The following is a 23,790-nucleotide window of genomic DNA, read 5'->3' on the forward strand; positions in this document are numbered from 1 at the left end:
GAGGATATTTTAAGGAGCAGCACTGCCATGAGTGTTTTGGCAGGACCCCAGTGACCAATCCCCAGCTTTAAAACACACACACGATTTCAGACCCCCTAATTTTGCAGCACCAATTACCACATTCAGGAAGTTCTGACACTGTCACTTTTGAACGCTTTAGAAACCAGTGAACTGTCTCTGTATTCATGTACAGGTGCTTAAATGTTCCCTCTTTCAGCATTTTTCTGCCAATGAACCTTAGCTGGGACTCTGAGGTCACTCTGGCATGCAACGATAATTCACATAAAATTGTCATTACTCATGTGAAGGAAGACAAATTATCGTACAGAACTGTGCTTTTCACAGGAATCTGAAAGACACACAATATGAGTCAAAATGCCCAATTTACAGCTAATTCTATTCAATTTTCAAGACAAAGGATATATTAAGCTAAAAAAAAACAGTGAATTTTGTGCACTGGACCTGTGAAGATTTGCAAACATTGTATTGGTATCAGCTGCAGGTTTTTTTTTTTTCTTTTCTCTCTCTTTTTTATTTTTTTAAAGAAGGTTCTTACAGTGATGTTAGAGTAACATTAGACAATTGCTTTTCCAGTCACAGACAAGCGGTGTTTACCCCTGTGTGAGCCAACAGTGGGGGGGAGGTTTTTTTTTTTTCTTTACCACACACACATATGCACACATATATATGCACACATGTATTATATGTGCATGCACACATACATGTATGCACATATACTTTGATTTATGAACGTAGAGATTAAAATCTACCCAATGTAAATAAATAAATAATTTCCCTGGGCACCCTGAGCACTGAAAACCAGAAGCTCCCCACTGAAGAGCAGCTAGACAGAGAGCGCAAGTAGGCACAATAGCAGCTCCCTCGCAGCATTCAGGTAAAGGCTGACCTGTAGACTCTCTTCTATATGAGAGGGAGGTAAATCTGCTTCTATGTTAACTTAATCTTTGGCCTTTCTCAAACAGACATTGCGATTGCTTCACTGTGCTGCATTTTTTTCCATTTAATATCTTTGCAGGAAGAATACTGTTCCAGAAGGACGAAGCTGAAACCACCAAATAGATTTCACGCTGGACTGGACCACCGATTAGATGGAAACTCCAGTCCCAGGGGCACAAGTTTAGTGCTTTATTCATTCTTCTATATCTATTATTTATCAGCAAGGAGAGACTGAAGAAGAGATGGAGAGAAAGCAAGATCTTGTAGTTTAATGCAAAGTCTTAATCATTCACATATTGGATTTGAAAATAAGCTGAAACGAGGGAGTGCGACGTGCTCCGTCCTTTCGTTACCGCCCTCACTGGACAGCAGCGTGACATCAGGCTGCTTCTGCCTCCAGGGATCACTTAACTGAAGGACCATGAAAAATGAACGAGTCCCTTCTCAGGGGAGCAAGGGTTACAAGGACGCAGCCCAGCTCCATTGAAAAAACAGGACTGGCAAAACTGAACTTTAAAAGACCTGTTTGACAGAAAACTAATCTTGTTTTTACTCTGTCTTAACAAAGCTTTTGTGAAAGAACAAGCAACAGACAGGAAGAAACACAACTTTTAAGCAGACATGCTGGAGGAGGCTGAAGAATACAGCCCACGTACAGAACTGATGACACGTTGCTATCATTAATATTCAAAGGTTTATTAAAGGAGTAAGCCCCCTATAAAAAAAATCCAGGGTCCCATTACCTGCATCTATCTCTCCTGCTCGGCGATAGAAATAAATTGAGTGTTATACTAAACGCAAGTGTGAAATTATTTCACTAGCTGGAGTGAAACTTTCTGCAAGTGTTCCCCTGGTAACTAATCAATTGAACTCCCATGATGACCACAAAGTATCCTTCACATATCCGGGATGCTCATGCTCTTTATGAACATCCTGAATTATACATGGAAGCAAATGGAAACACATCACAGTTCTCCAGCTGGTACAGTATATTCACATCAAACTAATACTACCAAACATATTGGCAGCCTTATTTTGCATCAAGTGAACTTCAAGTAGATTTCCATGTAGAGTGCAGGAAGGTAATTGGACTTCTCCCAACTAAGCCACAGATCCATATGCAGCGGCGAAGATTTAATGGAGGAACTTGTAATTACCTAGCTGCATGCAAATTACAGCACTTTTCTCTCCAGGCTACTGTTGCTGGCTATCTAATCTCAGCCACAGGGCAGATCCATAAATTCTGCACTTCCCTGGTTTCTCTGAGAGGCATCTAACCTTTTTTCACTCCCTTAGCATAGATTCTCTTCAAGTAAATCTAGCCCAACAGTCAGACTTGTAGAGTTATCGCAAACTGTAACATGCAAACTTCTCTGGATGTGACATTAATTCCAGCTCCTACTGAATACCTCATCCCCTCAATCCCTCCATCCCCCAAAGAATTTATTACCCTCCCCATCTGGCTCTGGAAACAGAAAGTGAACCAATTCACTTCCAAAAGAGGTTTTCAGCAATTTTTCAGCATCACATGGAATTGTGAAAACCCAAGTCTTTCTGGATGTGGACCACAGGAATACGAATTTGTTACCCAGAGAAAGGCTGGCATATACACTGCCTAACTAAACATGACCTGCATATGTATGTTTATATAGTTCCTACTGAGGTCAATGGGCATAACAGCAAAAAAAGGTAGTTTCCATGTTTCGATCCATATTAATCAATACATTTGATATGATGAGACAATTAATGTACCTTACTCTGTTTTTATTCTTGCTATGACTGTGCAGTTACTCCGCATCTTACACTTTCAAAAATCCCTTGGAGATTTTGCTCCTACATATTAATATTAATAGTTGTCTGTATCTCTTAGGATTCAGACTTTAGGATTCTGTCTTTGGAGCACTATCTTCACATGTAAAAGCCCTATTTCTCCAGCTGCATAAGCACATCTACCGCGTGTCAGTTCTTCTCAAGCGATTTAATCAAAAGCACCCTAACTTTATCACTTCTGAAAGAATACCCAATTGCCACTTCTTCTGCCTCCTACCTACAGGCTGCTGCTGCGTCCAAGGTGAAGCAGTGTGGCAGAACACCACAGCACAAGAAACCCCCCGGTTCTCAGAAAGAAAACTGCATCCCTCAACCCACTCATCATTTGTCTTTTCCCTTTTCTGAATCTGGCGGCAGCCATTTGAATCTTCACCTGTAGGTTAACCGGGCCTCAACTGAGTGATTCCAGCCTGACCAAGTGTATGCTCCCATTCATTGCTTGTATCCTGGGGGCGAACGGCAGCCTGAACCACCAGAGATTCTGGAAAAGGCAAAGTGCTTGGGACAGACAGAATGTTTTCCCCCAGTTTTGTAAAAGAAAATGACGTTCTCTTCAGAACAGATCCAGAAGATGTATTCCTTTAGCACGGTGACATCAAGCCAACTAACAGGAGCAGTTTAGCACATAAATATGTGGTTATGAAAGAATACAGCAACTGTCACATACTTGGTCCCCTGGCTTTCAAAAAAATTAAATCACAGTTGTTATTACGAATTGCAGCATTGTATTTACGATGGGATATTGATCTCAATTTTCTCTCCTTCACGTTGAAATAATGCAATTGCTTACTTCACTATGGGAAATCAGGAGACTCTAAATCCTTTTGAGGAATAGCTGCGAAATCTTCGGTTTTACATAGTATTAATCAGGCCTGAAGTGAAGTGACAGAAAACCAATAGTGGTGTTGTAAAGTGAGGTAAGAAAAACTGAAAACCTTATCAGATTGTCTGCTGTAACATTAGTGGTATGTTTGACCCCAGGTTCAGGGCAGGAGCACAGTACCTGGTAGAAAAGCCACTGGGAAGGCACACAAAGCAAACAGCATTTCCCATGGAATCTGCCTTCAATGCCTGTGGAAGGGTGGGAGCAAACTGTCCACAGCATCGCTTGCTTGAAAATGAGCTTTCCTGCTCGCAGTCTCATAGGAAGTAGTGCAGAAGGATGGCCACTGTTCTGCCCTCCAAGCAGGCACCTCACAGCAGCAGAAGGGAGCCTCTCTCAAGAAGTGTGGTGAGGTGATGGGATCTTTCGCTGAGTCACATTCATACCAGTCTGTGTGGTCTCAAAGGCTTTGGTCCTATAATTATGACAGAGACCATCCCTTGCCTGCCTCATCATGCTCCACACCTGCCCAGCTTCCCAGAGCTCCACAGGCAGCCAAACCTCCAGTTGCATTCTTATCACCTCGCCCAGTGAGGCTTTGTTTCAGAAGATAGCAAATGTACCAAATTTATTACTGCCATTAGCATTTTCACATTGCATTAGCAAACAGTGCTTGCAAGGAGCAGAAAAGTACATGGAATTCATTAAAACCTTCTGGGTCTGGAATACAGGGAAGCAGAAATAATTGATCCTGCAAAGAAGGGATCAGGAGGTGCTACCAGAGACCCACAGAAATCTCAAACAGGGGAGCAGGAGGGCTGAATTTTTCACAGAGGCATTCAGCTGTGTTGAAGATCACGGGTAGCCTTTGAAATTTTCAAACCAGCAACAAAACTCCAAGGAATTTCTTCTTATGATATGTAGCCCATGCAGTAGAGGTTTTTTGTGCCCTTTAACTAGTTTCTGGAGGAAAGAATTAGTATATGTGCTGTGATAGTGTGGTAAGAGAGCTGCAGCACCATCAACAGCTGACACTGCAGAACAGTTTTCATCATTTATTAAAACTGATCTGAAAATCTTTTGAAAGCTTACTCTGTTCGCATAGATCCAGCTGAGAAGATACTTATAATATTCAATATACATGCTCCTTTGGTCAACTTCCCACACATCCTTGGAGCCATTCCTGCTTCTCTTCAGTGTTTACAGTCTTAAGATTTTTTGCAGATTGTTATCACATCTATTAAGATATACAATACACAGAACTGCAGGCAAGAAAAACACTGAGCTGACCTTACAGGGGCTCCATATGGCCTCTTGAATGACACAGAAACCACACAGAGTCAGGGGAGTCAAGAAGTTAAAGGGAAAGGAATACAGGGAAACAACAATTTAGATAACTGTGAACTGCTTACTGAAAAGAGTCCTGTTAGAGACAGCAACAGAGTCATTAATTTCATGGGTCTGAGGAAAGAGCAGAGATAACCAGTGGTCAAGTCAAGAAGCAAGGACTAGCACTTATGAATAAGGCATTCAGTTTGATTCAAACATAGCTGCTGAACAACAGGCCTATTGGATAATGTTGCCTTACAGCCTTACTTGCTAATCCACACTAGATTTGCACACCTTAAATTCTCATGCATTTAAAACAAAGAAAAAAAAAAGAGATAAAATAAAGAATTAAAACTCTGTAGAACAGAAATTTTCCAATTACTGTCATGAGAATGTTTGAAAACGTTAAAGCTTTCCTGTCCTTTCAGTCCTGCAAGCACTAATGACAGAGAATGGGCACTCAGTGAAACTGAGCACAGCTTCTTCCCTGCAGCATAAAATCATAACAAATAGGGCTGGAAGGACACACTTTAGGTGAGCTAGTCCATCCCCCTGTCCGCAGCAGGAGCAACAATCCCTGCATTATTCCTGGCAGACATTCATCTAATCTCTTTCTGAAAGCCGCTAGTGATGGAGATTCCCCAAGCCCAAGGCAGCCTAGGCCAGTGGTTCACCCCCTGTGCCGTTCAGGTGTATTTCCTAGCTCTGAATCTAGTTCTGTGCTGCAAGTCATAGATGTCTGTTGCTTCTTTACATAATCTGGAGCAGAGCAGGTTCTTGCTTTCCTCACTGCTAGCACCTTTTACAAACATGAGGGCTGTGAATATCCACTGCACAGCCCAGGAGGAGGTATCTGTAACAATACTGATACCACCTGCTCAGAGACCGTGTGTTTGGGGCAGGCAGAAAGAAACCTGTTCCAGCAAAAACTCTGCTCCTATTGGATTTTGTATTTTTCCATGCGTGGGGAGATGGCAGGAAATTCCACAGCAGACCAGACTAAGTGCTCATCAATTCCCAGACCTCCCAAAACACCAAGAATAAGACTGAACAGAAAACACATAATGAAGCATTAAGACAGATCATGTAAATAGGGGCACCAGTAGTTCCTTTTGTTGATTTTTCCCATGCTGAGAAAATAGAAAAGTGATGTTTGAAACACAAAGGAAGGGGAAGGATTTTTCTTTGGGGAGAAGGATTTGTTATGTATCTGTAGATATAATGGACATTCTCTTCAGGATCTGTATACCCTCTGTGAACTACAGGACTCAATATATCAAGTCTGCAGTCTCCAGGCATACAGCTGTCTTGTAATTCCTATGCCAGGGAGTCTGCTAAGAAATCTGACAGTGATTTTAATAAGTAGGTACCAAGTCCTTCAGTAATCTGTTTGTTCCTTCTTACCTTCAGAAGCCTGGGTACATGATGTGGATGTGGGTCAGCCTCTAGCAGGGTTTTCATTTCATTGTGTGCAGCCCTTTCATACAATTTGCTGCATTTCTACCCCCTATTTAATAACCCATGTAATTAAGAAATGTACAGAAAGAGGAGTCTCCTGGGTTTAGAATTAGTGAGAGCTGACTGCTTTGTTCATCTGAAATCAAGCTAAAAGCAACTGTTAGGGGAGACCTTCGTACAGAAACACTCCAAGGAGCACAGGGTATAATTCTTTAAAAATAAAATCTTAAGAGCCCTGAAAAAAAAAAAAACCAACAGAATTTTCATCATGACTAAAATAACAGGCCTTCAAATTCGGCATTGTACCGTTACAAGTAGTTAGCTGAACATCAGCATGTTAACTCCCTCGGCACACTTATTCCTTACTGCAAAATCAAATATCTCCCCAAAGAGAACACAGACACTCAAGTGCAGGATATTCAGTCTAACATCATACTATTACAATCCAATCAATATTTTAGTAAATAAGCCTAATCCTTAAGCATTGCTGAAACGGTGCAGGACCAAGGAAGTTTTTCCTCTGTCAAGGAAGGACACTTCAATAGCACATTTTTTAAGACTTCTATATTTTTTAAGTCACTGTGTTCACTCTTCTTAGTTCCAGCTTTATACCACGCTGCATTTTAACTCATGTTTCCATAAATGAAAAATGGAAAAGTCTTCCATTTTAAGGTTGATTCCCACTCACTGCAATCTAGATGATGGCCCCATTTTCATACTGATCTTGTGTTAAATTGGCTATACAGAGCTGCTGCAAAATCTTAACCATGATTTTCGTGCCCACTGTAAGCCACAAGGAGTCTTTAGGCCCAGAACAAAGACAATGGAATAAATAAATTGGTTTCTTAAAATATCTCCATCCTTCTGCACCTAAATGTGCTGGTAATTTCCAGCCACATTTCCACCTGCAAAGGTTCTTATACTTACCAAGCTCATCAGATAGGTTAGGGTTAAGCCACTTTATGGAGTTAGGAAAGAGACCCAGCTGTACAGAGATGACTTGCTTCTCCATTGGATAATTAAAATCAGAACGAGAGGTGGGACGATCCTCAGCATATTCCCATTTCATCTCCCTCCTATCCCTTTGAAAAAGCTTCCAACTATATATTGAAAAAAACTGATGATGTCAACCACAAACTTTTGGACTGTTTTCTCCTTTCTCTTTCTATCTCTTTAGCCCCGTTCTCTCCAACAATAGATGCACACTATATCCTATCTCCCCATAATTTTTTGCCATTTTCACTCTCTCCTTCAAATCTTAATCTCTTTCTCCTGCCTGCCAAAAGGTATTACGGTCATACGCACTCCTGATCAACAGGTTACATGCATTTGTTCATTTTTATTCCAAATCTTAGTCTCTTTTTGTGTGTTCCACGCTGAGTGACAAAGATTCTCTCTGGCTTGTGCCACCTCACACACATACGGGCGTCTCACAGCCCCGCTGATCCTGACCCCAACAAATCCTCTGCCTTCCACAGTGCCATCCTGCCTTTCTGCCTTTTCCCCATTTCATACAGTTCTCCAACCACATTTTAACCATCCTCTGTCATCGCTTTTGCATCTCTCTAATGTCAGAGTCAGTCCTCATAAAAAATGGCAACAGTGGAGTGTGGAATAGGAAGGAACACCCTTGTCTGAAGCTCCTGTGCTGCCACAAAACATAGGGCCCACTCTAGCCAAGGGTGTTACTTTTTCTCTTCCAAACCACGAATGTGGACGGAGGTAGACACGAAGATGTGTAGATGGGAGGTGGAAGTGTTTTACCAAGCAGAGGTTGCTGAACACTCAGGAAGCAGGACCTGGAGACCTGAAGTTAAAAGGGGAAAGAAGAAAGCATGGAAAAGAAAGTGGAGACAAATAAGCACACATAAAGCTCCTGCTACCAGAAGGTGGTAGGTGGTTCCCAAAGAAGGGCCTGGTGTGGTGCTGTGCTGGAGGGAGCAAAGCAGTGAATTCAGCTGGCTCTGATAGCCCCTGGAGCTGCAGGCAGCGTGGGGAGCAAGAAGGCAGAATGACAAAGATGAGCTTCTGCAGGTGCTGAGGTGAGTTCACGGAGGGCTGGACTTGTGCCACAGACAGAAGAAACATCTGGGGAGAAAAAAAAGCCTCATCCCTTGCTTTTGCTACAGACTGTAGTCACTAGTGTGGTACCTAGTCCCAGGGTTTTCAGCTTTTAGGGTGTGTGTTCTTAGACTTTGCTCTGTGTCTATACCTCTAAGAGACAGACTTTTATTTCCAAATGTCACCTCCGGGACATGGAGTTTTAAAGAACACACCTTACACTGCAAGCAATAAAAGTCACCAAAGAGAATAGCAAAATCATGAGAGCTGGCAGCAGGCCAGCACCATATGTTGACAGCACTCCAGCAGCAATGCAGAGAACTGATCGGGGAATTTGTCACCGTGCGTTCTTCATTACAGCGGCCACAAACTAGTTTCCTTTGGATTTAAAGGCCACTTTTGTTAACTGTATTAAATACCGGTTTTACGACACAGAAGTGACAAAACTGACTGGTTTACGAGCTCCCAACACGAACCCTTTTCTTCCTATGGAATTGTTTTCTTGGCTGCATAGTGCTCCTTGACGGCTGATGCAGCAGCCCTCACCAACACCGCTCCCAATCACTTCCAGCGTATCTGAAGATACCATATAGGTTGCCCTGAATGTCCTCTGCTCCCCAGAGACATCTGAAAAACAATTACTTCAGGGACGCTTAGGTCATTTTGGCAGCTTCCCAGCGAAGTGTTCAGCCTTAACTGTTTCACCAGCAGACCTCCCAAAACGTGATCTCTGCCACTGCACAGGACCCGACTGAGCAGTAATGCACGCTTCATCTCTGAGCATGACCATACGATAAGCTAAATGGAGGCTTTCACATTTTAGCAAGTTTTTGCAGGTTTCAGCAGTTTCTCTGCTGAAGTTGGCAAGGAATCCCACAGTGTTTGTAAAGTTTCAGTTTTGCTATGAAATGAAAATTGACATTTCAGCACAACACTAAATTTCAACAATTAGGCTTAAATTGAAGTTCTACTGTATTTCCTAGAATTGAGGTTTTCAAAACATAAAAGAAAGCAATATTATGCTAAATACCAACTCTATCCTCTCTCATGCAATAATCAGTTTGTAATCATGCCATTCACTCTAATGGCTTTGCATACATTTCTTGTTAGAATTTGTCACATAAAAGGCTTACATTGGAAACCAAGCAAGTTGGCTATTTCTCCCTAATTCTAAAGGTATTCAGAAATGTTGGTATTAACTGAAATTTAATTTCAGGACTTGAGGACCCAGTTAATTTCAATACAAGTGACCAGAGAATGAAGTAACACAAATATAAATACAACATACACACAAAGCTCACTATTTAGGTTGCCATGTCAAATGCTTATAAGTTACAAAATGCCATTAAGGCTACCATGCAACTTGACTATCTGTTGTGTCTATACACACGCGTAACACACGAAGATATAATTTACAATTACATGATCTCACAGTATTTTCCCCACAAGACCCCTGGCTACATTGCCTCAGTTCAATAGGCAACACTTACTTAATGAACAGCCATTCAGCATTTTTTCTCATCACTGCTCCATGCGTGGCCTAAATCTCAATTGTTGCTCCCCATTTAAACCTCACCCTGCAGACTATTGTTCTTGAGGCTTCCGCTGTGCCTGTCACTACAGTATTTAGCACTCTCGATGGAAACTTTGAGTCTGTGCAGTTAAAATCTGGGCAAAAAAAATAAGTAACAAAAAAATAATTATTAACGGAAAGCATCAACTTAGTAGCGAATAGTGCTACTGGGGCAACTGCTAAAAAGTTGAATCACATGGATCTATTTTTTCATCCCCAGGCACCTCAAAACCTCAAGGAATATACAAAATTTAAAGACAACCAATTTCTACTTTGCTGTTACACTGATTAACCCTACACAGATCAGGACAAAAGAAATACTGCTCTATTCTACAAGAACTCATGACCATGCTATCGTGCCTCAAAGAAAACCAGAAATTGCCATACAAGTATCTGTGCACGCTGAGGAATGCAACAGAGAACAAAAGGCGAGATCCAAAGAGGAGGGGGAGAGGGGATGCAGAGCGTCTGCACATGCTATAAAACATACAGCTTTTACTGCAGAGCAGCTCTGCGTGCCTGTTCTAGGAGGGCTCGGCAGCCCAGGAAAGTCCTTTGGTTTTGCTTATTTTTGCAGACAGACAACTAAAATGTTCTGTGCAAACTTAACAAGGTAACAGAGAAAAGCAGCTCCCAGAGTACTGGGGTTACTAAGCACGCAGATCGCAAACGGCAGCCTCCCAAGCAACTCCTGGTCAAAAAACAAACCAGTGATATCCCTGTAATGTCTCCATACCCAAACTGCAGCACTGGTATTGACACTTCACACAGGCAAGCTGTTCTATCCATGCTGAAAAAAAAAAATAAAAAAAATAAAGAAGTCAAATTCAACCCTCTCAGAACACAAAGTTTCCTTGTCTAGAAAATGGTATTTTTTACAAGACATGTTGGAGCACTTCTGCTTTATTCTAAGACATATTCCAACCCTCTGCACATCCTTCATTCAGTCACGGAAGACTTCCAGACTCCCAGAGAGCTTTAGAGTCTGACATGTCAAAATACTCTCGTGTTTGGGTTTCTAGGGGCTGAGGATGATCCTACAGCTGAGACCATGTACTGCTAGCCTACTAAAGCTTTTGCAATGACTTTGCAGTGCAGAATCAGCTGCAGGAAACCAAGGATAAAAAACGGCATGTCTATTCCGTATAAGCACATATACAAATAAATCAATTTGCTCATCTACGTGGACAAGGGACAACGTAAAATTTAGCTGCTTACTTATCGTTATTACAAGGGTCAGACTCTTTTACGAACAACAGTAAAAATCAAACTACAAACAACTTTAAGCGCTGTGACCACCAATGGGGAATATGCAGAACAGAGAAAAGAAACCACACAAAAGAAACCACAAATTTTGAAGCACAAGAAAGGCTTCTGAAAACACAGATCTTTTGTATAGTTAACAAACATACTGACTTCTATACACTTTAGCATAAAACATAAGCCCCTAAAATGCTTTGGAACCTCCTATGGTTATATTTGTCCAAGCAATTATTTGCTCCACTTGTTGTAAAGGACATTAGTCCATTTGGGAAGAAACATCTGTAGGAGAGTATGAGGAGATGCTAATTCCCACGACATCAGGGACAGTGAGGATGTTTTTACGGTAAACCTGGGAAGAAAGAGTACAGGTTACTTGCTTCCTGTGCTTACGAGCAGAGAACCTAGCTCCACAGCCAGCAATGATAATGGAAAGGCTGCACTGATTACAGCAGCTCTGGATTAGCATTGCCAAAGTTCAGAACTTTTCAGGGCCCAGAAAGGAGTTGCCTCAGAGGAATCTAGATTCAGACATCTATATTTGGACAGCTAACGGCCACTGGCAGTTTCATCTAGGTGTGTGGATACACAAAGGAGAAGAGCATGAAAGAGTACCATGTACAGCCCCCATCCGCTCCTTCTGGATAATAACCTGCTTGGAAGATGCAGGGCTATTGTATTGATTTTTTCTTGCCATATGCCTATTGTATTTATTTTTTCTTGCCATATGCCTTGGGGCAAAAGGTGACAGCATCTGTTTCTGTTTAGATTCCACGTTTATTCTGAGGTTTTGGCTCCCTTCTGATCATGATTCATATAGTAGTTATCTGGTATCTTTTCTCTGTGCTGCTACTTATACGGGCACAGGAAGAGCCTCGCTTTCCTTCAAAAAGTCAGGCAGGCAGCCCCCGCTATGGACTGACAATCCACAGCACCTTTCAAGATGTACTTTACACTGGTTAAATATAAAGAAATATATCAACATCAAATGATGTTGTTGGAAATATGTTCCCTCTTTCATGTTAATGCATTCAAATAATCTAGCATCTGCTCTATAAATACCGCTTCCTCTTTCCACATCATCTCAGCAAAACATCACTATTTCCATGTGAGGATGAACACTACTGCAGGGAACTTGTGTAAAAAGGAATTTTCTGCATTATAGGATCCTGTAAAACAAAGGACACTTTATGCTGCAAAGGGCCAGCCAAAGAATAGGTCTGAGGAATTGCATTCCCCTGACCAGCAGATCTAACAAGACGGCCCTGTTTGAATGCGGAACCTTTTTCTTCAGCGCTGTGAAGTTCTTATATTTTGCCTATGGAAGGTATGCATCCCTCTGTTGCTCTGAATTCATCTCGCAGTCAGCCTGATGAGCAGCACAGAGAGAAGTCTCAGATGATGCATCAGTTTGCTTTCCTCTCAAACAGATTAAAAGAGCTATAGAGGGGGAGACGCGAGAACAGAGCCTATGGAACAAAGAAGCAAAGGAAAGAAAACACTTCCAAAGCGAAGATTAAGAGAGAAATGTTGCTGTAATGGAAAAATTAGAAATCATAAGGCAGACAAAAAGACAAAGAAAGGAAAGGTCTGCTTCTGCCATCAAGTTGTGACAATATAAACCACACAGACCAGCTGTGACGCACAAAGAAGCTGCAGAGCTAACACGTCAAGGTTTGCCCATCGGCAAAAGGCACTTTGACTAATATCAGCCCTACTTTGCCTGAATCATTTCCCTTGCAAAGCACACTCATTTCTTCTGATCGTTTAAGTCCTTTTCTCTTCCTGTTGTTAGCTGCCTCTTCAAATAAGCTAGCGTTTCATTTCCACAGCAGTCTGGAAATATTTCATTGTACTATAGCACGCTGCTCACGCTGCTCTAGGAACTAGGAAGACGTGTGCCTTCCTCTTTTTTTTTTTTTCTTTTTTTCTTTTTACTCATTGAGGAAGGCCCCGAAGCCATGTTCTCATTAAATCTTTATGGCTCTTTAAAATACGAAGTTATTGTCCCATATACCTCCTTAATTATGCACCAATCAAAAAGTTTAAAAGAACAGCCCTGCCAGTGACAGCCAGGAGACAACTGAAAAGAAAGAGAAGGGTGTAGAGGGAAGAAACCCGCTGATGAACTAGCGTTTAAGTTTGTTCCCTGTAACACAGGAACCTACATAAGCATGAGGCTGGCTTAACACAAGGAGGGACTAAAGGCTCCTGAGGGGAAAAGGTTTTAGGAATCTATTATTTGTCAAATTATATTCTAATTTAGAAGACATATATGCTGTTATTTATTGCTTCAGATAGGCTTCACGATATTCATATAACAAACATATTCAAAACAGACTTTGAAAAACTCTTTAACCTCAGGTGCTCATTTTGAGACTCCTGGAGCTGAAGCATCCAACGGAAGTGGCTTCAGACATAAAGCCATTATGTAATATTAAAAACGATGTAATATTAAAAATGCAATAGAAAACTAGCTAGATTCTGCCACATACTACATACATAAATAGCTTTGACTTCAGAGATGATAAAAAAAAAAGAGAGAAGAAATTTGTACAAATAATACTAATAGCATGATGAGGAAAAAAAATTGTCTTGTTCTAAATTACATTTGCATTGATTCACACATACAATTTGGAAGCAAGAGCACTGCTTGTCATGAGCTTTCCTAACGAAGCATTTAGGCAAATGGTGGAAATGCCTAGAAGATGAGCTGTTTCTACCACCTTCCACCCCAGAAGCAGCAAACGCTGCTCACAGTCCCCTGCTGCCAGTTCCAGCATCCCAAGCTGACAACTCCAGGAGATATTGGTGCTCCAAGGTCTCAGGCTTGCCTGACAGAGATCAGCAAAAGAACAACACAATCTCATCCAGTCTTAGAGCTGATGTGGAACTAATATCAAGAGTACAGGTTTAGATTATGCTACTTACCTTGAAGTTTGAAAGAAGGTTTGTAGTAAGGAAAACTTCCCTTTGTTCTCCCACAAACGCTCGGGCTGCACCACAACACAAAGGGTAACAGCAAGCGGGGTTTGCAAGTAGCTCAGTGGCTCCATCCGAACTCGGAAGTTGGGCTGTCCGAACTCAATGCCGAGCTTTTTGAAATATCACTTTTTTTTTTTTTTTTAAACCTGTATTTGAATTTTATGAAATTGCACGCTGGGGCACGAAGTAATGATTCTCTGGGGATTAAATGCTTTTCTAAGCCTAGACGATATTAGAAATAAATTAACATAATTACTCAAAGTTACTTTTCCTCAAACCATTAGCATTGACACTCAAATTAAGATCACGTTTTGTGCATTTTTACCTATTTAAACAGTGACTGGAGGCACTGTAGAAAGGGTTATCACTGACTACAGCAGTGCCGAACACAAATACTTGTGATATTTTCCAGCATGGAAAAGAAGTGAAAATGTGTAGAGCAGCCCTGGAAATGTAATCAAGCACAGCGAGAAGGAGAACTGATCTGTGCTTCAGCTGCTAAGCCAGGCTCTGGCCCTCACTGTCCGCAGACATGCAGCTCCTGCAGCACCGCAGCGACAGATGTTTGGCACATGTAATCCTTCATCCTTCTAATCCCGGCTGAGGGTTAGAATTGATGGACCCCGAGCACGCATAAAGAACTTGGAAATATGTAAATTCGGGCCTGAATAAACAGTATCAAATAAACATATTAATAACAATATGGGCTTTACAGTAAGATTAGCTGCTGACACAAATAACATTTATTCACACTACAGGGAGTGATTCTGAAGAAATAACATGAAAGTGTACAGACAAATGTTGCTAAATCAAAAAGGCTTTGCACAAAGCAGCAAAAAAGGAAAAATGATATGACAAGGAAACTGATGTTTCTTCTTTTTTAACTGCATGACAAAAAATTAAACAGCTATAGAAGCTACAGGTGCAAAGTAGAAAATGGGGATAATCAAATCAATGTTTCTTTTCAAATGTTCACATGTAACTTTTTCTAATACGAGACCTGAATAGAGAGGTCGACTGTTCTGTTACGCACAATGGCATAGTTCATAGCTAAAATCAGGTACAATTTCCCTTTGTGGCACAGAATTACCTCTTTAGAAATGTCACAGCAGAAATAGAGCATCTACCTTCTATTTTTCTCTATGTGAATCCATCACTTTTACATCTGAACACATGCTTAAAATGCTCTAAATTTGTTGTCTAATGTCCAACTACACATGGCTGATGCAAAGCCAAGGCCTTGGTTTCAGCTGGAAGCATCAGGCCTGATTTTTGTGAAGTTTGTCCCCCAAGAAATAAATTACCCAAAGGGGTCCCAGCATCTAGTATCTATTATAGTGACTTGTAATTCATACAGGACGCTGAAACATGACCTCTGTATGAGATTTCCACTCACAGACTGCAAAGAAAAAATGAGTAATTTATGGGTGGGCTGAAAGAAAGATCTGGGAAACGGTTGGTGCAGCAGGATTGTAACGTGCGTGATGGATACAGAGGTGCCGACTGGGCAGAAGGGCCTGGTGCAGCTGTAGGTTCGGGGAACCACCTTGTTTTCTGCTTGAAGTGAGAGACAGATGGATTACTTTGACAGCGGGGATTAACCATTGTGCAGGTAAGTATTCAGAGACATCAAAACCCTGAAATTCACCTTGAATTGTGAAATGTGTTCTGTTACCCTGTTTAGCAGAGTTGAACGCTGCAACAGCACTGACATAAGGCAGCTGGGCATGCTCAGCTAGGAAGGAAAACAGGAGGGTAACCATGGAAAGTATAGATGAGGTTGTATGCTTTTTGCACTTTGTGCTTTAACCTCGCATCTGCCATGCAATATATTCTTCAGATGCAATGGGTATAGCATTCCTTTCATTTGTAAATGGACTAGTGGGGGTTTCAGTGGCAGGTCACTGGACAATGCTTTCTAGTATTTTCACCAAGACACAGTCCAAGTCTGTGGGTGAAGTTTGACTACTGATTCCACAGAAATGACGTATGAAGTTCTTAATTGCTTTATGGTCCCTTCAACCTCACCCTATTTCCACGATAAAATAAAATAAAATAAAATAAAATAAAATAAAATAAAATAAAATAAAATAAAATAAAATAAAATAAAATAAAATAAAATAAAAAATAAAGCAAAACAAAACAGTCCTCAGTCTTTGGCACACCTTATGTTCAGACAAGCCTGGAAGATGATTGAAAGCAAATAAAACTTCCCAGATTTGACTGAATATTCCATGCATTTAGCACGACGCAAGGACTTTTTTCCTTCAGTGGTCCCACAAAGAATACTGAAAGTGAGCTCTGCTTCCTAAAGCGGATGGATAACATACAAGCACAGTACAGTAAACTTACTTTCTCTGCCAGATTTAGCCATGAGTCAGTAGAAGTCTTCTTACAACCCAGAAAACTGTTCTTAATGGCAAATTTTAATTTTTCGTCACAGAATTTTTTTTTGAATTTTTTATTGTCACTGACATATAAGGCATTAAATCTGAGTTTCCATAGATAATTCCAGTCAACTCAAGACCAACAACTTCCAAGATAAACCTGCTGACTTTTACAAAGGGCCAGGAGGCAATGTCCTGCTGTCCTTCCTTATGATGTGGTTGTTGTCACAGAGTCACAGAAAACTTGGAAGACCAGACCTCAGTTCTACCAGAATCCACAATCAGGCTCACTAAATTTGGCTGTGGCACTGACTACCTCTCTGTTGCAAAAATACAGCTATAAAATGGGAGCAGAAGTCCTTTTCCATTTCTCAGGAACACTGTAGGAAGGGGATGTACAGTAAAAGCTTATCGGACTGTCAGCCGCCTGTGATGACGACTACACATCTTAGATTGAAAAGGTTCTGCCATTTGATTTGATATTTTGATAGACTGGAGATCTGGTACGCCCCTAAGAACACACTTCTGGAAAGAAAACAGGAGCAAAAAGGATCTGCAGTTACTGAGAGCTGAGGGCAAAAATCACTCTCATCCCACAAACAAAACCCATCTTCCGATTGCAATAGTGTGGCATAACATGCCTCCTGGTTTGACAGTCAGAACTAGGTCCAGCTGAAATCCTCATTATACATAGAGTGAATTTTCCACAAACTGCCAAAATCTGTCAGAACAGAAGAAACACTTTAGCGCACCCACCATAGCTGGGGGAAAAGATAGCGGGCTGCTTCCAGAGGAAAAAAAGTTAAAATAGAGTAGTAAAAACTCTGCTGAACCGCAGTTACGGGGGGATTAGGAGAAGTAGATTCTGCTAGAGTATGACCCAGCACCATGATATTTTTCTTGTCAGAAACCATAATGCAAGGAGTGAAGACTCCGAGTTCCAGCAATGTAACAAAAATTGATGCAATTTCAGCTGCGCGCAGCACTGCACACACCATCTTAGCTGCTATCCATTTCTGTCTCCAAGAACAGTGATAAAACAAAACAAAACAAACAAACAAAAAAAACCATTAAGATTTTCAGATAGTGGGTTTGCGAGATAGGCTAATGAAATTTTTACATACAGCAAAATGATCTGCTCCTACTCGTGATTAAGTCCAAATTGGCACAGAAGGGAGCAGGGCAGCACTCAGCTGGGATGCACATAGAGGGGGACTGCTTTTGCAGAGGTGTAGGTTTCTGTAATATTTGCATTCCGAATAGGCAACATAACACACTGCTAAATTACTCTTCCCGTGTCCTCCAGGTCCTAACAGAGGCAGTACAACACACATTTAATGGAAAAGAAACTGAATGCTTTTATGGAAGGTCTCAGAGTTCAGATCAGAGAATGGCAAAATTCCTTTGATCTGTGGTATGAACCCTTCCAGTTCCCATCTCCGCTGCTCCCCTGTCAACTGAATGTATGGCGAAATGAGAATTGTAATCCCTAACTAGCTCCGATACTGCTTTCCTTAAGAAGCTAGCTTTTTGTACAGTTTTTCGCTTGCCCTGTACAAAGGTTACGGGCACAGCAGCAACAGCAGCAAAATATAGCCTGCTCTAAATCTGGGATGCCTGATTAGTTTCCAGAGACCTTTGAACACAGAGTTTCCATGGTGTTTTGATTTTTCCCTCTGCAATTTTATTACTAACCTTCCTTTATCATCCAACAAGCTCATGACAATCTCAACTTTAGAAATAAGCAGAAGTACAAAACCTCTAAATGAACCTAGCACTTCACATGTCTAGGTTTCAGGTACAATCCTCATGTAAGCACCTAAAAGTAAAACTTTATAGTCTATTTTTTCCCTTATTTGTCAAGCAATAGCACTAATGATTTGATTTTGAAACTCTTATGCATAATAATGAGCTCTTATAAAAAGCCTGATTTTAACTCAAAATAATGCCTGAGCTTACTAACTTCAGAGGAAGAAACAGGGAAAAACTCAGTGGTAAGAGGGACAGTTACAGTGTGATTTGTACACAATATTGCAGTGCTATCAATTTATAATTTCTTTATGAAACCACAAAGAAATATACATTATTTGCCAGAGGAAAGATAAACAAGACAGAGGTGAAAGTGGGAGATCAGAGGTTACTGAGAAAAGAATACTTCAAAGAGATCTGTTCCAGGGAAAGAAGGGTTTCAGGAGACCAGGGCAGGCAGCCTATTGCACGGGGAGAGGAAAGGCAAGCCTGGAACAACACACGTGCTGGCAGGACTTGAGACAAGGGCTTGAAAATGCTCTGAAGAAACGTCCAATAGTGACCAGAGGAGTTCTTCTACAAGCATAAGGATTACTAAAGCAGTTTCTTCTACATATAAATAAGCCAGCAGAAGGACAGGAGAGGCATCTCCCCCTCAGTGACAACTGACATTAGTGGTTATTTTAAGGGGGAAGAGATGTGGCCTCATACTTATCAATTTCAAAAAATTGGATTTTAAATCGGGTTCCAGTTTTCACACATCATTAAAAGCTTCTTAATCACAGCAACCTGCACCTTCTTCTTCCTTTGTTAAATTCTAATGGAAACAGTTTTCCACTTGGTTTCTAGTGAACAAATACATGAATATTTTTCATAGCTTTTTTTTTTTTTTAATGAGCAAAGTATGAAAAGTAAAAAATCTATTTTGCTGGAAATTATAGATCTCAATACTTAATGAGGCCAAATGAATTGTACATCTACCATTTCCAGCATTTAACTTATGTCTTTAGAGAGAATTAGAAGATTTCTACTAAATTCCAAATTAAGGCATTCCAGCCAGCAGTCAATGCTAGTAACCAAAGTCTAGTTTCTTGATAAAGACCAAGTTTCAAGGAGTTGCTCGCTATTACCTATGCCTTTAGCCCTCTAACATCCCCATGCTGCAGTTGTCAGTTCTACCATCTTTTGTTCGGAAGTGGCCGTCAATGTAAATACCTGCAAATCTACCTCTTTACCTAACACACTCAATCAGGAATAGCTGTGTTACTTCAAAAGGCAAAAGCAACACAAACACAACTTTTATTTATTTCACTGTAACCCAACTCCCTCTGTTTACAAAACCTCTTTTTTAATTTCCCCACAGAGCAGGCTCATGGCAATATCCTTCTCACAGGCAAAAAATATTATTGGGCTCAAGACCGTTAACAACTGTTGTATTGCCTTCCAATTTGCTTCAGTGTATCGCTAGAGATGTGATCCTCAACCAGTCTTATATTACTTTTACACCCTGCTTCGTGTTGCAAGCCCAGCAAGTTACTTAAACGACTGCCCAACAGGAAATACACCAGCATTCCCATTGGTGAGCGAACAGCCACCTATTTTATTTATTTATTTACATTTTCCTCTAAGCCCATCGCAGTGTTGGTCGATCAGCTCTGATCAATGCGAAGGTGTCAGCTGAGATGTACGCCCTTTGAAAAGCGGCACTTTGGGGCTTAACAATAATCGGGAGGTCTCCAGCCAACACGTTATTGAGCCTGAAAGCATCAGTCTCAGACCAAATCTGTTTGACCCTTTATTCACATCACTGCAGCAGAACCTTAAAGAGCCTTTTGCAGTAGGAATACTCCTAAATAACACAACTCAGCAAATGTACTCCTTGGTAATTTGACTGTAATCTTCAGCTTTCAAGGTTTTCTTGCATCTTTGTTTGCTGAAAGTTAGGCTGCTATGGGGACTCTATGGAGACACCCCACAAGAAAACCCACCACTACCACCAACAAAAAAATCAAACAAAAAAGCAGAAATCCCATTAAAAGTATCCTCACACAGTCCTTCAAGCACACCTGCAAAACTTTATATCCTTTCTTTTAATTTTCTCTAGAGACTTTAATTAATCACTTATCAGGTCATGAGCCTCTAGAACATTTACAAAAAGAAAGTATTTTCCAGGTGCAGAGGCTTTTAGCTGCTCTTTTTGCTTTCAGTACAAGTCTTTACTAATGCTACTTTGCCCTAGAGCAGAACATATTTGATTCTGTTTAGGTGAAAATCTGTCATGTCATAAGCAGACTCGTAGCCTTTCTGAATATTGAGGTTTGGAAAACAAGTTTTATAATTTCACTTTTCTATTTCTTTTAAGATGAAATCACAGACATTCATTCGGTACAGTAAGGTCTAAATGATATGAAAACACAGAGAAGAGATTGCAGGTGATTACTGAGAACCTCCGCTAGATACGTCCTTTGCATTACCCCAGTACCTCAATAAAAGAGGATTTGGCCATGGTTATACAGAAATTCTACTCTAAGTAAGCACTAAGTGTAACCCATCTCCAAAAGCATGCAGAGTAAATTAGTCATCTAAAAGCTCACATTTTGGCATGGGGAAGGGTAAAACGTTACACTGATTTCCCAAGTGTCTAAAAAGTATATCAAGTAACACTAAAATGAAATTGTCAAACTAGTAAATGATTTTCACTGAGATAATCTTTATACTTAGGAAATAAATATTGCAGATGATTTCTAGTGCAGTCCAGCTCTGATGTGCAATGCTCCTTTAACAATTGTTCCCTGTTGTCACATACTCTATTCTCACCCTTTTTAAAGTTACTTGCTTGCAATCAGCCCTGAAGGTGATATTCATGAGGGTCTGGAGAAGATTTGAGATCGCAAAATTTATGGTGAGTGGACCAATGAATACATGCAGAACGTTTTGCTGCTATCATCTTTATCCTTCCCTGTACACTTCATCCTATCTTAAATCAAATTTCCAATGACGCTCATCGCAAGCTGTAGGAAGAGCCCACTTTGAAATGCACATTACCTCCCTGCTCCTCTACACTTCATGATAATCTGATCCAGGTGGTACAAGAAGTAGAAAACACTAGCGAGTAGTGTAAAACAAGCCTGATTTCTGCATACTTAACTTCATGAGGAAAACATTCTTCTTTCCAGGATAGATGTGCTAGAAACAGAGAGCAGCTACTCAACTAAGTACATCCTTTTCCTTTTTCTCCCTGCATTTGGTCTATTACTCCTCTTTACTATTCTGTATCTAAACACAGGTCCTGATCCTGGAAGGTTCTGCATTTGGACAGAGGCAGCACTTGGATGTAACCTCCCTGTCAGACAGCAGCTGCCTGGTGTGCCCCAGAGCACACACAGCACCCTCCGTGGCAGAGATCTGGGCTGCGTGGCAAAGCTTGCAGCCTGCATGGGAGCGCAGTGACACCTGAGCTGTTCTTTAACCCCTGGTTTTAACAGTTCTCTCTTCGAGGTGTAAGCATTTGCTTCACTCTGCTGTACCACTGAGGACACTGAAAAAAGTAAGAATATATTTTTCTCTGTATCTCATGATACAATGATACAGCATCAATGTAATGTCCTGGAATCTGACCAGCTGCAAACACGAATGTCCCGTTTGTGGATATCCACTTCTCGGTGTCCTCCCTGGTACCTGCCATCTGGGAGATGCATTTGGTCCCCGAGTCCATGAAAATAGCATTACAATTTCAGAACAAATGACTTTAGCAACATCATGGTGGGAACATGACATTCCTAAAATTAAAATATCTGTACTAAATAGATACTGGACATCACAACCTGAAAGTGAACATTATTTCAGCGTCAAAGCAAGCATATACTAAATAGGAAGCTCTCCCCTTAACTATGCAGTGCTTCTCCACACTTCACTTCTCACAAGATCTCACATGATAATTAGTGATGTTTCGGATTATTGAAGCAATTCCTAGTCTGCCCTTCTGCCACAAGAGGGAATGACAATCTGAATCACAGGATTAGGGAGAAGACAGAGAAAAAACTACTCGTTTCAGCCTTCTTCCTTCCTTTCCAGAACACATGCTCCCACTGATTACAGACCTCACTTCTATCTAGTTGCATGTTATTTCAACAACAAGCAAATACTTCATGGCACCAGACTCTGTTAGTAAGGGCTTTTTATTATTATTATTTTTAATATTGTACTGTGTCAAATGCCCTCCTACTGCTTAAAAGCTCACCTTATTGCTAAAGCTGTGACTAGTGGTGGAGAGCAGTTACAGTGCCCCAGTTCCCAGCCTGGTGCCCACTCTGCCAAGGCCAAGCACGTCCCCGTGCTTCTTGGACTCAGCGCCACCCTGTGCAGGTTGGGCTGCGGGCACAGCACCCTCCTCACTGAGTGCAGGGTGATTCCTAGAGAAAAACAGGCTGTGCATTTCTGTCAACGAAAAACAATCAGGATGGCCATTTTGACATTGGGCAAAGAAGGGAGGTAGGGCAACATTTTCAGTAGCATTTTCAGCATTTTTTATACTTTGCTGCAGTTTTCCACCCATGGTGCAGCACTGAACTAAGAGCTGGAGGGAACAAAGGAGCCTCAGTCCCCAAAGAACAGCAGATGAAAAATTAGTTTTCTTATTTTTTTTCAGTTTTGATTTTTCCTAAGTCCTGTGTCAGAAAAACCTAACGGGAGAAGCTGATGAGGCAGGCTGGGGGTGAAGCAATCCTATGCTGAGGAATCAGAGGGTTTACTACGGAATGTGGTACAGCAGCCAAGCTCCACGGCACCAGTTCAGAAAAACAATTATAAACATTCCTAACCCCATCCCTCCTCAGGAAACGACTTAATAAGGTGCTCCTCTTTAAAAATATACTGTGCTCTGGGATGTGCATTTCCTGGATTGCCGACTGCATCTGGAGATAAGATCCATGTGAAATAACACGTCTCTCACCAGGTCTACAGAAAAAAAAAGTTTTTTTTGGAAGGTTCAACAAAAATTAGTTATTATTTTTATATTTCTGGCAAAGAAACATAAGAACTGCGATTCAAAGACACCAAAAGAGGTAGCTTGTATAAATGCTTCTCAAACAAAGCCTTCAAAACCAACCACATGTGAACATGCTGGTGTGAGCTGCATGTCCTGCCCAGGCTGGCTCCAAACCTTTGTCCCTTCACTACGCCCTCCCAACCAGGCCAGTTTCAGTCAGAGCACAATGGCAGCGAACACCTCGATGCCTGGAAGCAGCCCACGAAACAGCCTGCGAGAGCTGCAACAAGAGCACGGCCATGGTACTGCACAGAGCCATTTGGGACTGAGGCACTGGAGCTGTCCCCATCACACCGAGCCGCCCAGAAGCACACCACCAAGCAGCCCAAGC

The sequence above is a fragment of the Anser cygnoides genome, chromosome 12 (assembly GCF_040182565.1).
Source record: "Anser cygnoides isolate HZ-2024a breed goose chromosome 12, Taihu_goose_T2T_genome, whole genome shotgun sequence".
Lineage (NCBI taxonomy): Eukaryota > Metazoa > Chordata > Aves > Anseriformes > Anatidae > Anser > Anser cygnoides.